Consider the following 15,804-nt stretch of genomic DNA (forward strand, 5'->3'; position numbering starts at 1 on the left):
AGAGATTTTAGTGCCGGCTCACACTGAAGCGGCACGACTTCGGGGGGCGACCTGTGAAGTCGCGTGCACCGCGACTTCGGCGCGACTTGCACGGACTTCATATAATGAATGTCTAAGCAAGTCGCTCCAAGGTCGACCCGAAGTAGTACAGGACCCTTTTTCTAAGTCGGAGCGACTTGTGTCACTCCTATTAGAACGGGTCCTGTAGCACTGCATGGACCGCGACGGACCGCGACTTGTCAGGCTGACAAGTCACCTGACAAGTCGCAGTAGTGTGAATGGAGCCTTATGGGGTTTACAAGTCGCGGTCCATGCAGTGCTACAGGACCCGTTCTAATAGGAGCGACCAGGGCTGGTGCTAGACTATCTTGCACCCTAGGCAAGACCGGCTACTTGCGCACACCCCTCCCCCCCCCCCCAATAAAAAAAACTGTGCACATTGCCACCTTTCTTGTATAAAATGCCCCGATTTAACACTACACTCTGCTACACCCCCTTCCTGTAAACACTGCCCCTCTTTAACCCTACACCCCCTTTCATATACACACTGCTCCCCTTTAACCCCACACACCCCTTTATATACAAGGTGCCCCCCCTCTCTAGAGGTGACATCCACCGGGGATGAGGAGGTGACAGGAGAGGAAAGTCTCACTGGCCATGGCTGCGCCCTAGGTGGTAGTGCGCCCTAGGCGGCCGCCTAGTTTGCCTAGTGGTAGCACCGGCCCTGAGAGCGAAACAAGTCGCTCCGACTTAGAAAAAGGGTCCTGTACTACTTCGGGGCAACTTCGGAGCGACTTGCATAGATATTCATTATATGAAGTCCGTGCAAGTCACGCCGAAGTCGCGGTGCACAGCGGTGCACGTGACTTCAGTGTGAGCCGGCACTTATTAAAGTCAACTTTGAAGGTGTGTGCTACTAACTTGGCAAGTGAAAGAATAAATTGGGATCTCTACACACAAAGATTAAATAATGATGAAATATAAAGGGGGTTTACTGGTAACTACATGGAATACAGTTTAACATTAAATGTAAAACCTTCCCAGTGATCGTATATTTAGACTAAACTGAAGTCTATACATGTGATTGGAGCTGTTTCCTACTGGTTTTACACAGGGCATTTTTTCAGCAGGAACGCGGGGGAACGCAGTTTCGGCACCTCCAGCACTGAATGTATGTAATGGCAAGGGGTGCTGGGGTGGGGTGTGATGGAAGGTCTACTGATGCTGGCTGCTGGGGGATCTATTGTTGCTGGAGAGGATCTAGTTTTGTGTGGTGGCCTATTGTTGCTGGTGGGGTCAATTGTTGTTGCAAGGGATCTACTTTTGAGGGAGGGGGTCTATTGTTCCTGACCGCTGGAGAATCCATTGATGCTGGCTGCTGGGAGATCTGTTCTTGCTGCTGGGGGGGGAGTCAATTGTTGCTGGAGTGATATTTTTTTGCAGGGGTCCAAAGTTGCTAGGGAGGTCTATTATTGCTGGGTGAATCTATTGTTGTTGGGGCTGTATATTGTTGCTGGCTGCAGGGGATCTATGTTACTGCTTTTCTTGTTATCATTAACAAATTCCATACAAATTAATTAGCACGACATAATGATACTTGGCTTTGTATTCTCTAAATGAGGCAGTGCTGGGAGGTTGGTAGGGGGTGGTACTAAGGGATGGTGCTCGGAGGTGGGTTGGGGTGGAACCATGGGACGGTGCTCGGAGGTGGGTTGGGGGTGGAACCAAGGGACAGTGCTCGGAGGTGGGTTGGGGGTGGAACCATGAGACGGTGCTCGGAGGTGTGTAGGGGCGGAGACAAGAAGTGTCTCAGAAGGGGGGAGTTCCTGCACCTATTCTCTGAGAAAAAAAAGCCCTGGTTTTACATTTCAAGAAATATTGGTTTCTGGTCTGTAGGCCCTGTTATCCTATGCAATGCAGAAAACACTACTAGTAGGGTATAATCATACAATATACGCTCACACCTGTGTGGTCATCTGACCTTCAGACCTTTGTAAGCTTCTTGAAAATACCATTCCAAAACCATAGCCAATAAAATAGAGTTGCCCCACCCACCATTCTTTATGACCATAACAGCCTCCACTCCTCTGGGAAGGCTTTCCATGATATTTTGGGGCATGTCTTTGGGAATTTGTGCCCAAACAACCAAAGAGTGTGGGCGAATATCTTGGCCCAAGCATGAGTTTCAGCCCAATATTTGCCTGTTTAGCCGTTCACCGAACAACTAAATTGGAAGGGTGTTCGCCCCAACGAACACCCTGCAATGCCACGCCCTGATTGGGCAAAGCTTTGCCCAATCAGGGCCCAGTTGAAGCTGATTGTTAAGGAGCAGGGCCAGGAAGCAGGCCGCAGCGTTCTTAACAAACGAAGAGTCATCAGCTGTCATGGGGTAGACATGGGGTAGCTTGTAGACTTCACCTCCGCAACATCTCTAAAATTCACCCCTTTTTAACAACCGAAACCACCAAGCTACTCATTCATTCCCTTGTTATTTCTCGCCTCGACTACTGCAACTCCCTTCTCATAGGCCTACCACTTCATAGGCTCCACCCCTCTTCAGTCTACTATGAACGCTGCTGCCAGGCTTATCCACCTTACTAACCGCTCAGCGTCTGCCTCCCCTCTCTGCCAATCCCTACACTGGCTCCTCCCCTCTCTGCCAATCCCTACACTTGCTCCTCCCCTCTCTGCCAATCTCTACACTGGCTCCCGATTGCCCAGCGAATTAAATTCAAAATTCTAACCACAACATACAAAGCCATTCACAACTCTGCCCTGAGCTACATCACCAATCTTGTCTCCAAATATCACCCAAACCGTCCTCTCCACTCCTCTCAAGACCTCCTACTCTCAAGCTCCCTCGTCTCCTCCTCTCATGCTCGTCTCCAGGATTTCTCCAGGGCCTCTCCCATCCTCTGGAACTCTCTACCTCAACCTGTACGGCTATCTCCTACTCTAGCTGCTTTCAGGTGATCCCTGAAAACTCATCTCTTCAGGGAAGCCTATCACACCGCCAACTAATCCTCCATCAGCTCATTCCCTACTCTTACAACCTCTTGTAACACCTGCCCCACCCCATTAGATTGTAAGCTCTTCTGAGCATTGCCCTCTTAATCCTCTTGTATTTTATTGTATTGTAAATGTACTGTCTCCCTCTAATATTGTAAAGCACTGCATAAACTGCTGGCGCTATAGAAATCCTGAATAATAATAATAATAATAATAATAATAATAATAATAATAATAATAATAATAATAATAATAATGGGGTTTCCCTGCTGACAGCTGAAAAAAAAAAGTGCTGCTTAAAAAAAATTAAAAATGATTTTAAATATAGTGCCTGGTGGGTCCCTTTAACTCCTTCCCTACTGACACATTGTGAAATGACGCCATAAGGAACATTACCTCCAGGTGGACGTCAGGAGGGGGCGTGCAGCACGGGGATCGGGGATGAGGTGTGTCCCTCGGGGCACAGCCCATCCCCAATCAGGGTAAATAGCCACTAAGAATGGCTCTTTACCACGTGACCGGCTGTATCCAATCACAGTCGGTCACATGTACTGTGCTCGATCTCGCTGCTCGTGCACGACGATCGGGGAGGAGGAGTGTCACTCTGACACAGCCCATCCCCAATCAGGGTAAAGAGCCAATTAAATGGGCTCATTACCATGTGACCGACTGTGTCCAATCACAGCCGGTCACAAATGTCAGGGAACGAGTCAGGGAGGAGTTCTCCTCCTCACACACTGATCATGTTATCGATTACAATGCACAATAAAACACACACAGATTGCCGAATGTAGCAGGTTTTCCGGACTTGATGTGGGTCTGCCATTGTTACCGGTGACACCTTCAGCCCGTTTAAGCTGAATACCCAAGTGTGAGATTGGAGACAATGACCATTCCGGCATCTTTGGTTTGTTTTGTTTATTTTATAATGGGGATGGGAGAAGGGAATGAGTGGGATACTCTTCTGGCTCAACTAGGTAAAACTGGGACACTCTGTAGAAAAATGCCTGTAAGCACTGTCTTGATGCCAGCTGGATGCCGGCTAATGCTTACTGGCGCTTGGAAAATGCTGTCTTGCTGGACTGTGCTAGAACTTGGCTTTAACACCCTGTTTAACTCAAAAGATCCTGGACTGTAGTAAGACTTGACTCTTGACACTGCGTTTAGCCCAAAAGTCCTGTGAACAACTCCCTCCAGCCCTTCACTGACTGAGGTAGCTCCTTGTAACTGCTGGTGCTGCTGAAACTCTCAACTCTGTACACTGCACGCTGTACACTTTAACTCCCCTCTGACACTTCAGGGTCCTCTCACTAGGCACCCCCTCTGACACTTCAGGGTCCTCTCACTAGGCACCCCCTCTGACACTTCAGGGTCCTCTCACTAGTAGGGATAGACCAATATGTTTTTTTGGGGCCGATACCGATATTTTGGTCACAACGTATCGGTATCGGCCGATATGGGCCGATATTTTGTACATTTAAAGTTTTGAAAAATAAAGATAATTTTTGACACAAATCTAGTACTGAACATGTTAATTCTTGTTTAATGCTTAATGGCTGGCTTGCTGGCACCCTGTGGTAGGTGGCTGGCTGTCTGGCACCCTGTGTTGGGTGAGTGGCTAGCTGGCACCCAGTATTGGGTGGCTGGCTGGCTGGCACCCTGTAGTGGATGGCTGCCTGGCACCCTGTGGTGGGTGGCTGGCTGGCTGGCACTCTGTGGTGGGTGGGTGGCTGGCTGGCACCCTGTGGAAGGTGGGTGGCTGGCACAGGGGCTGTGGGTGGCTGGCTGGTACAGGGCCTGTAGTCAGCTGGCTGGTACAGTGCCTGTGGCTGGCTGGTACAGGGCCTGTGGGTGGCTGGCTGGCACCCTACCTGTGGGTATCTGGCTGTCTGGCACCCTGTGGTGGTTGGCTGGCTGTCTGGCACCCTGTGGTGGGTGGCTGGCTGGCACAGGGGCTGTGGGTGGCTGGCTGGTACAGGGCCTGTAGGTGTCTGGCTGGCTTGCTTGTACAGTGCCTGTGGCTGGCTGGCTGGTATAGGGCCTGTGGATGTGGGTGGCTGGCTGGCTGGCACCGGGCTGCTGTGGGTGGGTGTATGGCTGTGGTACACTCCCCTGAGACAAGTCCCAACTCCAGACGAGGCTGTCCAAGGTGGCCTAAGAAGGCAGAATGACATCACAAAATATTGGCAATATCAGCCAGTTCCCGGGGCCGATACGGATATATCGGGGAAAGTACATATCGGCCCCCGATATATCGGCCTTGCCAACAATTGGTCTATCCCTACTTACTAGGCACCCCCTCTGACACTTCAGGGTCCTCTCACTAGGCACCCCCTCTGACACTTCAAGGTCCTCTCACTAGGCACCCCCTTTACTGCTAGCTGGCTCCTGAATCCCTTGGACCCTTACCGGAGCGGTCCCCTCTTGCTAGGCAGAGCCCCAGGGGCAGTAGCAGTACTCTCAAACTTCAAATGCTTTCCTGAAACTGGACCCCCTCTACTCCGCTTGTCCTCGGCACACTGGATCCTCTTTGCAGCTCAGCTCAGCCCCGCTCTCTGTCCCCTCAGGCAAGCCGCCTGGGACACTCGATCCTTCTGACAGGAGGAGAGACAGCCGTACTCTCCCTCCTGGGACTCTGCTTCCCGCCAAAAGACACTGCGTCATGCGCTTCCCTCTGACTTATACCCACTCCCAGAATCCTGTGCAGCAGAATCTGCCTTTCTGGGGTAGATACATGCCTAAATGTGCCACTGATTGGGTTTACTCCACTGCCCAATGAGAACCCTCTCATGGAGCCAGTGGGGAGACTCCCCATTCTCAATAGCAACACCTGGGAGACATGACAGCCCAGCTGGAAATCATGGCCCTGCTGTAAGGCAGCCAAAGCCCAGTATACTTTTGCCTAGCACCTACCTTGTAGGGTGCTACACGAGTAATAAAGAGGACCTATCACCAGCCCATCAAAGTACCTGTCAGCAACCCAACAGAGTACTTGTCACAGCCCATCAGAGTACTGAGTACCTGTCACTAGCCCATCAGAGTACCTGTCTCCAGCCCAGAGTACCCGAGTACCTGTCTCCAGCCCAGAGTACTCGAGTACCTGTCTCCAGCCCTGAGTACCTGAGTACCTGTCTCCAGCCCATCAGAGTACCCAAGTACCTGTCTCCAGCCCAGAGTACTCAAGTACCTAAATCCAGCCCATTAGAGTACCCGAGTACCTATTTGCAGTCCATAAGAGTACCCAAGTACCTGTCACCAGCCCAGAACACCTGAGTACCTATCTGCAGCCCATCAGGGTACCCGAGTACCTAGTGTATCTCACAAAAGTAAGAAAACTGATGTATGGTCTTGGCCACCGCGCTGCAGCTCAGTTTCAGGGTCTTGGCAATCTTCTTGTATCCTAGCACATCTTTATGTAGAGTAACAATTCTTTTTTTCAGATCCTCAGAGAGTTCTTTGCCATGAGGTGCCATGTTGAACTTCCAGTGACCAGTATGAGAGAGTGAGAGCGATAACACAAAATTTAACACACCTGCTCCCCATTCACACCTGAGACCTTGTAACACTAACGAGTCACATGACACCGGGGAGGGAAAATGGCTAATCGGGCCCAATTTGGATATTTTCACTTAGGGATGTACTCACTTTTGTTGCCAGCGGTTTAGACATTAATGGCTGTGTGTTGAGTTATTTTGAGGGGACAGTAAATTTACACTGTTATACAAGCTGTACACTCACTACTTTACATTGTAGCAAAGTCTCATTTCTTCAGTGTTGTCACATGAAAAGATAGAATAAAATATTTACAGAAACGTGAGGGATGTACTTACTTTTGTGAGATACTGTATATGCAGCCCATCAGAGTACCCGAGTACCTGTCTCCAGACCTTTAGAGTATCTGAGTACCTATCTTCAGCCCATGAATTGTGGGAAAAATTACAACTTCAAAAAACTCACTTTGCCTCTTACTAAATAGCTTGGAATGTCTGCTTTCCAAAAATTGGTCATTCGGGGGGGGGGGGGGGGGTTGGGGGGGCTCAAGGAAGGAATTAAATAGGCCATCAGTATATCAGGTGTGATCAATTTTCAGTAATTGGTACCATAACTTGTAGACTCTAGAACTTTCACACTAGTGATATCTTCTAATTTTTGTTATTTTCACCAATGATATATAGCAGTATAAATGTTGGCCCAAATTTATGAACAAAAATGACTTATTTGCAAAATGTTATAATATCAGCTAAAAAAAATGTTGATTAATGGTGATTAAATATTACCAAAATAAATCTTTATTTGTGTGAAAAAAATGATAAACATGTTATTTGGGTACAATGTTGCATGACTGAGTAATTGTCATTCAAAGTGTGAGAGCGCTGAAAGCTGAAAAATGGTCTGGGCAGAAAAGGGGTGAAAGTGCCCTATATTGAAGTGGTTAATGTGCCTGTGAAGTGGCGAATCTGTAGCAAGTATAAAACATGCTACAGCAAAAAAGACTTTTCTAAAGAAAAAAATATAGTCAAATCCCATTTAATGACTCACAGTTACAATTGCCGGCTCCCGGCTATTAACCACTTGCCGACCGCCGCACGACTATTTACTGCGGCGGTCAGCCCCTCACAGGCAGAGTGACGTAGTGCTACATCGCTAGCCTCTGAGGGTCTAGGGAGCAAGCGCGTGACCCTGGAGGCGCACTCCCGCTCTCGAGTGGTCACGGACCCCCCCCCGCGCGTGTGACCGGCGGACCCCATGTCCGCCGGTCACTCGGCAATCGTCGGTGGAGAGGGAGAAAGGCAGGCGGCTGATGTAAACAAGCTGCCTGTCATTCTCCCCTGTGTATGAATGGTGATCATACGGTTTTACTATGTAGGACCATTGATAACTGTTCCTACAGCTCAAGCCACAGCCAATCACAGTTAGAATCACGCCCCTAGGGACACACATAACCCCTCCCTCTCAAAAAAGTTAACCCCTTCACTGCCAGTGTAATTTTACAGTAACAGTGCATATGTATAGCACTGATTACTGTATAAATGTCACTGGTACCCCCAAAAGTGTCAAAAATGTCAGTCAAGGGTCCGATCTGTCCGCCGCAATGTCGCAGTACCGCAAAAAAATTGCAGATCGCCGCCATTACGCGTTAAAAAAAAAAAACAACAAAAATTACAAAAATCTTTCCCTTTGTTAGTAAACGCGATAACTTTTGCGCAAACCAATAAAAATATGCTTTTTGCGATTTTTTTTTTTACCAAACATAGGTAGCATAAAACAAATTGGCCGAAAATGTTAAAAAATTTTGATTTTTACTTTTTTTTTTGGGGAATTTCATATAAAAAAATGTGAAAAATATTGCTATTTTTGCAAAATTGACGCTCTTTTTTTGTTTATAGCGCATGATCAAAAAATCGCACAGGTGATCAAATACCACCAAAAGAAAGCTCTGTTCGTGGGAAAAAAAGGACGTCCAATTCGTTTGGGTACAGCGTCGCACGACCGCGCAATTGTCCGTTAAATTCACGCAGTGCCAAATCGCAAAATAGGCCCTGGTCAGGAAGGGGGTAAAATCTTCCGGGGCTTAAGTGGTTACAAATTTAAAAAACAAACGACGTAGGGTCCCCCCTCCAGCCCAGAACAGGCCCTTTGGTTCTGGTATGGGTTTTAGGGAGAACCCCATGCCAAAAAAATAAATAAATGGCGTGGGGTCCCCCCCAAAATCAATACCAAACCCTTATCTGGGCACGCAGCCCCCTCCTTCAACCAAGAGCACTGTGTCCCCATGTTCATGAGGACAAGGGCCTCTTTCCGACAACCCTAGACCGTGGTTGTCGAGGTTTGCGGTTGGGGGATTTATCAGAATATAGAAGTCCCCTTTAACAAGTCCGACCTGAAAAAAGAAAAAAAAGTAGAAAAGTTCCGCTATCGTTGAACGTTTCCCATGATCTGCCTGTTCGCTGTTTGACAGTTCTTATATAGGGAATGGGCGGGGCCACACCGGTGATATCACTGGGTGGTCCCGTCCCCTCGTGATGCCACAGGGGTGGGTCGGTGATGTCACGAGGGGTGGGGGCCGCCAGGTGTGGCCCCGCCTATTCCCTATATAAGGACTGTCAAATCACGAATAGCAGACAGCGGGAGACTTTCAACGAGAGTGGAGCTTTTTTTTTCCATTTGGTGGGCGTTGTGATTGACGATGGATTTACATCGGGTGACACTTTATTTATTTATTTTTTTATTTTTTTAATAAAGGACTTGTCAAAAACTGAGTTGTGTGTTTATTTCTTTGTGTACACTTTTTTGGTAAATAGGTATGGTGAATATCCATTCACATAGGGGAGTGGGAGGTTCCAGAGCCCCACCTGCCCCAGAGTACCCCCCCCAAATATGAGGGCATGGGGCCTGGTATGGTTCATGGAGGGGGAGGGGGGCACTCGCTCATCCCCTCCCCTCTCCCTTCCTGACCTGCCAGGCTGCGTGTCCGGATAAGGGTCTGGTATGGATTTCAGGGGGGACCCCACGCCATTTTTTTTTCTTTCATTTTTTAATAGCCGGGAGTCAGCAATTGTATCCGCGAGTCATTTTAAATGTAATATGACTCTTTTTTTTTTTTTTTCTTTAGAAATGTCAGTATTTCTGTAGCAAGATCTATACATGTTACAGATGCACCATTTTAGGGGACCCTCCAGGCACTATATTAAAAGGGATTTTTCATTTTTATTGTTGCTCTTTAGGCATCACTAAAATCACTGCTCCTGAAAAAAACTATTGTTTTTACATTTTTTTTTTTTTTTATTGATACATGTCCCACACGGCAGTACCCGGACCCCCATACCACTTTTATGGCCAATTACTTACATATAAGCCTTCAAAATTGGAACTTTTGATTTTTCTTGTTCGGCTTCCAAAGACTTCGATGGGGTTCGCCGTTTGTGTTAGAACATTTCCTCCTATTTGGGAGTTCTGCTGCAAATCGAATAGTTGGGTGTTTGGCCCATTCCTACCAAAGAGCATTTGTAAGGTCAATTACGGATGTTGGGCAAGAAGAGCTGACATTTCCCATTTATCCCAATCAGGGGAGGACTGGGCCAGGGGGCAGGGGGGCAGTTGCCCCCTGGGCCGCCCTGATGCCCCGTAAAAAAGGCTGCACCGCTTCTGCCACAGACATGCCTAAAGGATTTCTGGTGAAAAGAAGTAAAAAGTCCCCACCACTGACCTACTGAGTGCGGGGTGAAGACATAGACAGAGCGCAGCCCCCCCCCCCCCAGCATGGATGGTGTAAACTGTGTCTGAGCAGAGACCAGTTCCATGCCCCACTGGGGACTCTTCTGCCCCGGACAGCCCCAACCAAGCTGTCCCAGCTCCCCCCAACCTCCCCCTGCTGGCCAGGTCGGGAACCCAGATTTAGCCAGCAAGTAGAGAGTATCTGGAGCAGGGCTTCAGCTTGGAATGGGGGTCAGGAGGAGGATTTTTAAAAGTGGGAGGGAGGGTGAGGGAAAGTGGGAGGGGGGCCGAGTTGCTGCACCATGGGCCTCTAGTTTTTACTTGCCCCCTGGGCTGAAAGTTGCCAGTCTGCCTCTGATCCCAATGGTATACATTAGGGTTGGGGGCAGGGTTCTGTGCAGGCTGTCTCAGTGATCATAATGGTATTGTGTTCACCTTTTTTTTTTTTTTTTAATAATGTAAAGAGATTCCAAAGGAACAAAATGCAGCATTTCCAGTCACCTACCTGGATGACAATGCAGCATTCAGTCCTACCTGTGAAGAACGCCCGTCACACTTCTCACAAATCCTGGACAAACTGGTGGCAGCTAATCTGATAGTCTAACCAAGTAAGTGTTAGAAAGGCGTGGCAGAATTCCAGTACATGGGAAAATAGATAAGGCGTCTTTAATATTGATTGGACCCTGGGCAAACATTTTCTTGGGCCCCCCATGCAATTTCGCTCTCCACCTTCTCTGAGACATACAATAAACAGCAGCTAGACTCAAAATCAGTTTACTTAACCACTTTAACTCCGCTCACATTGCTGCTACTGCGGCACAGTGGCTCGTTATCGTCCAGCGATGTAGACCTACGTCGCTGGACTCCGCCCCTTGTGGGCGGCGCGCACGCGCCGCCGGAGGCTCGCACGCGCCGCCGGAGGCTCGCTCCCGCTGTGTTCAGTCACAGCGGGAGTCGGGCCAGGGGAGGAGCGGCGGCGATCGCTGCTGCTCTTCCCCGATCGTCGGGGAATCTAGTTTGGAGATCCGCCCGCTTGTGTAAACAGAGCGGGCGGATCTCCTATGTGACAAACAGTGACAGATTGCAGGGTTCAGCATAGCTGAACCTGCGATCTGTCCCTGACTAACTCAGTCACCTCCCCCCACACACGTCAGTAAGCACCAGGCATACATTAACCCCTCCCTCTCCAATAAAATTAACCCCTTCCCTGCCAGTGTCATTTTTACAGTAACAGTGCATATTTATATAGCACTGATTATTGTAGTAATGTCACTGGTACCCCCAAAAGTGTCAAAAATGTCAGTCAAGGGTCCAATCTGTCGCAGTCCCGCAACAAAAATCGCAAATCGCCACCATTACGCGTTAAAAAAAACCCCACCAAAAATGACAGAAATCTTTCCCTTAGTTAGTAAACGCAATACTTTTGCGCAAACCAATCAAAATACGCTTATTGTGATTTTTTTTACCAAACATAGGTAGCAGAAAACAAATTGGCCAAAAATTTAAAAACATTTTGATTTTTACATTTTTTTGGGGGGAATTTCATATAAAAAATGTTAGAAAGCTCTGTTTGTGGGAAAAAAAAGAACGTAAATTTAGTTTGGGTACGGCCTCGCACGACCGCGCAATTGTCAGTTAAATTCGCACAGCACCGAATCACAAAAAGTGGCCTGGACGTAAGACAGCAAAATCCTCCAGTGGTAAAGTGGTTAATCACATCAGGCAGCAGTTGCAATTGGTTGCCAGAGGTTACAGTGTGTCATTACTGCTCACTGACTGACTGCTAGAGGTTACAGCACACACTATGGCTCACTGTTTATTTGCTCGAGGTTACAGCACATGACTGCTGCTTGTTGATTGGTTTCTAGAGATTACTGTACAATAACACTGCTCACTGATTGGTTGCTAGAGGTTACTGAACATCCTTACCACTCACTAATTGGTTACTAGAGGTTACTGCATATTATTTCTGCTCACTAATTGGTTACTAGAGGTTACTGCATAATATTACTGCTCACTAATAGGTTACTAGAGGTTACTGCATATTATTACTGCTCACTAATTGGTTACTAGAGGTTACTGCATAATATTACTGCTCACTAATTGGTTACTAGAGGTTACTGCATATTATTACTGCTCACTAATTGGTTACTAGAGGTTACTGCATAATATTACTGCTCACTAATTGGTTACTAGAGGTTACTGCATATTATTACTGCTCACTAATTGGTTACTAGAGGTTACTGCATATTATTTCTGCTCACTAATTGGTTACTAGAGGTTACTGCATAATATTACTGCTCACTAATAGGTTACTAGAGGTTACTGCATATTATTACTGCTCACTAATTGGTTACTAGAGGTTACTGCATATTATTTCTGCTCACTAATTGGTTACTAGAGGATACTGCACATCCTTACCGATCATTAATTGGTTGCAAGAGGTTAGTGCACATCATTACTGCCCACTGATTGGTTTCTTGGTGCACACCATGGACTTGGGAGGTGAGGGGACCCATCAATAGATAGAAAACTCCTAGGGATACTAGGATTCCTGGGATCAGTGGCATTGCTGGGCAAACGGGGTGATCAGTGGCAATGCTGAGGGGTAGATGGGATCAGTGGCAGTGGTGGGGGATGGGATTAGTCAGGAGGCAGTACACTGTGGCAAATTCTGAATCATGTAGAGCAAAGCAGGAAATCTTTGGCAAGTATATAGTGGGGGATTCTACACTGACCACCAATGTGAGGGGGGATTCCACACTGACCACCAATGTGAGGGGCAATTTGCACTGACCACAATGCAATGGGTGATTTTACGCCCCCCACCAATATAAAGAGGGATTTCTACACTGACACCAAAGTAATAGGAACATTTTTACCAACCACCAGTGTAAGGGGGAATATACAATGACCTCTATGTAAGGGGAGTTTACACGGACAACCATTGTTGAGGAGATTTGTACTGACCACCAATGTAAGGTGACACTTCTACACCGACCACCAATGTTAGGGGGGATTTACACTGACCACCAATGTAAGGGCAATTCTGCACTTACCACCACTGTAAAGGGAAATGTACACTGATCACCAATGTAATGAAGAAGTTACACTGACAACCAAAGTAAGGGGGACATTTACACTGGCCACTAGTGTGAATGAAAGGATTCTTCCCCAAGCCCCAATGTAATGAGAAGATTTACACTGACCACCAATGTAACTGAGACATTTAGACTGCATTCACATTTCTTGTGTCAGGAAAACATGCAAAATTGCTTTCCTGACACCACAGAAATGTGCCGCCCTTCGCCTGGTACACAGCAGTGGCATTCATTGTTAATGACACCTTCACACATCTGCTGAGATGTGCGTATTTACATCCACCAAAATTCAGGGTGCTGTGCCACCATGGTGTTTTGAAAAAAGGTTCCCCCTCCAATTTGCTTACCTTTGCAGAACAGGCTGATGGTGGCTTAATGACCTCAGTTGTAGACAGGACTTTCAAGCCTTTACCTCCCCAGTGGGCAGCATTCCACAGAAGTTAAGGTGGATATGACCTCAGGGTGTCATGATATACATATGAATGCTGCCTCTATTTACATATCAATGCAGCTGGTCCGCGACTATTTACATATTAATGCCACACAATTTACATATCATTGCAGGCAGTGGCGGCTGGTCGATAGGGGGCGCAGGGACGCCGCCCCCGCAATCATCTTCAAAGGAAAAAAACAGAAATAAATTACCATTTAAAGCCCACTATGGGGAGCCGGGCCTATCGCTGCCTATGGGGGGGTGGGGTTTGGCGTGCCACATGGTGGCAGGCAGAGGCACCGATTGGTGGCCGTCGTGGGTGTCATCGGGGCGCAGAGCAATGCGCCCCGACACTCCCCCACTAGTCCTGTCCTGGCTGGGATTGGTCCAGACTACAGCCTGGACCAATCATGCAGGACATCCCGGATGACGTCGTCGTGGGGGTGGTGCGTGCGTCAGTGACTCACTCACCGCCCGTCACCTTCCCGCCCACTTCCCGCCCACCTTCAGAGCGAAGAGGAGAAGCGGCGTGATGGGTCAAGTCTTCAGCAGCAGCAGCAGTCGGTCCAGTCCAGTGGAGGAGTGACTCAGCCCGAGCCAGCCCAAGAGCAGGTAAGTGAATTATTGAAGCAGCCGCCTCCGTCTCTCTCTCCTCTCTCACCCAGCCCCAGGGCAGCGCTATCCTGTAGGTCAGGAGCGTACTCAGAGCCGGATTAACATATCAGCAAATTAACATATTAGCAGCTCCAGGCCCCTCCCTCAATATAGGCATATGCGGCTATGCCAGTGGCTTATCAATACTGTATCTTTGTGTGCAGTCTTGAAGGAGGAGGAGCCCATTGTGCACTGCACACATGGAGGAGAAAAAGTCTCAGCCACTGCCATGAGTCCTGTTTTCCGGTGCTTGGCTCCTATCTCAGTATCTGTTACACAGTCACTCACACAGATCCTCAGTGTCCGGGAGCTGCAGACAGCTCATCCGGAGGAGGGGAGCAGATGTCATCCTAACCAGCAGGAGCCGAGGGGGAGGGGTAGGAAATATTCCATGTTGCTGAGATGAGGTTAGTAAACCTATTAGAGAGGGAGGATTGTGCAAAAACATATCTGGGGGTGTAATTATTGTGCTGGGGGACAGACTGCTGCTCCCCCCATGTAATATGCTCTCTTGTGCCCACAGTGTAATGTGCTGTGCCATGCAGTGCCCACCATGTCATAGGCTGCGCCATGCAGTGCCTACCATGTATTGTGCAGTGCCCACCATGTAATTTGCTGTGCCGTGCAGTGCCCACAATGTCATTGGTAGTGCCCAGCATGTCATGTACTGTGAAGTGCCCACAATGTCATGTGCTGTGCCCACCATATCATGTGCCATGCCAAGCCTGTAATGTGTTGTGCCCACCATGTAATGTACTGTGCTGTGCAGCAGTGCCCACCATATCCTGTGCAGTTCCCACCATGTAATTTGCTGTGCAGTGCCCACCATGTCATGTGCATTGCCCACCATGTAATGTGCTATGCCATGCAGTGCCCACCATGTAATGTGCTGTGCTATGCAGTGCCCACTTGGTAATTTTCAGTGCCCACCATTTAATGTGCTGTGCCCACCATGCCATGTGCATTGTCCACCATGTAATGTGCTATGACTGGCAGTGCCCACCATGTAATGTGCTGTGCCATGCAGTGCCCGCCATGTCATGTGCTGTGCCATGCAGCTACTACCATGCCAGGTGCAGTGCCCACTGTGTAAATTGCTGTTCATTACCCACCATGTCATGTGCTGTGTTGTGCCTAACATGTAATGTGCAGTGCCCACCATGTAATGTGCTCAGCTGTGCCCCCCATGTCATGTGCTGTGCCCACCATATAAGGTGTTGTGCCCACCATGTGCATGTGCTGTGTTGTGCCCACCATGTAATGTGCTGTGTTGTGCAGTGCCAAACACATCATGTTCTGTGCCCACCATATAATGTGCTTTGCCCTCCATGTAATGTGCTGTATTGTGCAGTGCCAACCATGGAATGTGCTGTGTCCGCCATTTAATGTGCT

This window comes from Pelophylax lessonae, assembly GCF_965119305.1.
Source record: "Pelophylax lessonae genome assembly, chromosome: 6".
NCBI lineage: Eukaryota > Metazoa > Chordata > Amphibia > Anura > Ranidae > Pelophylax > Pelophylax lessonae.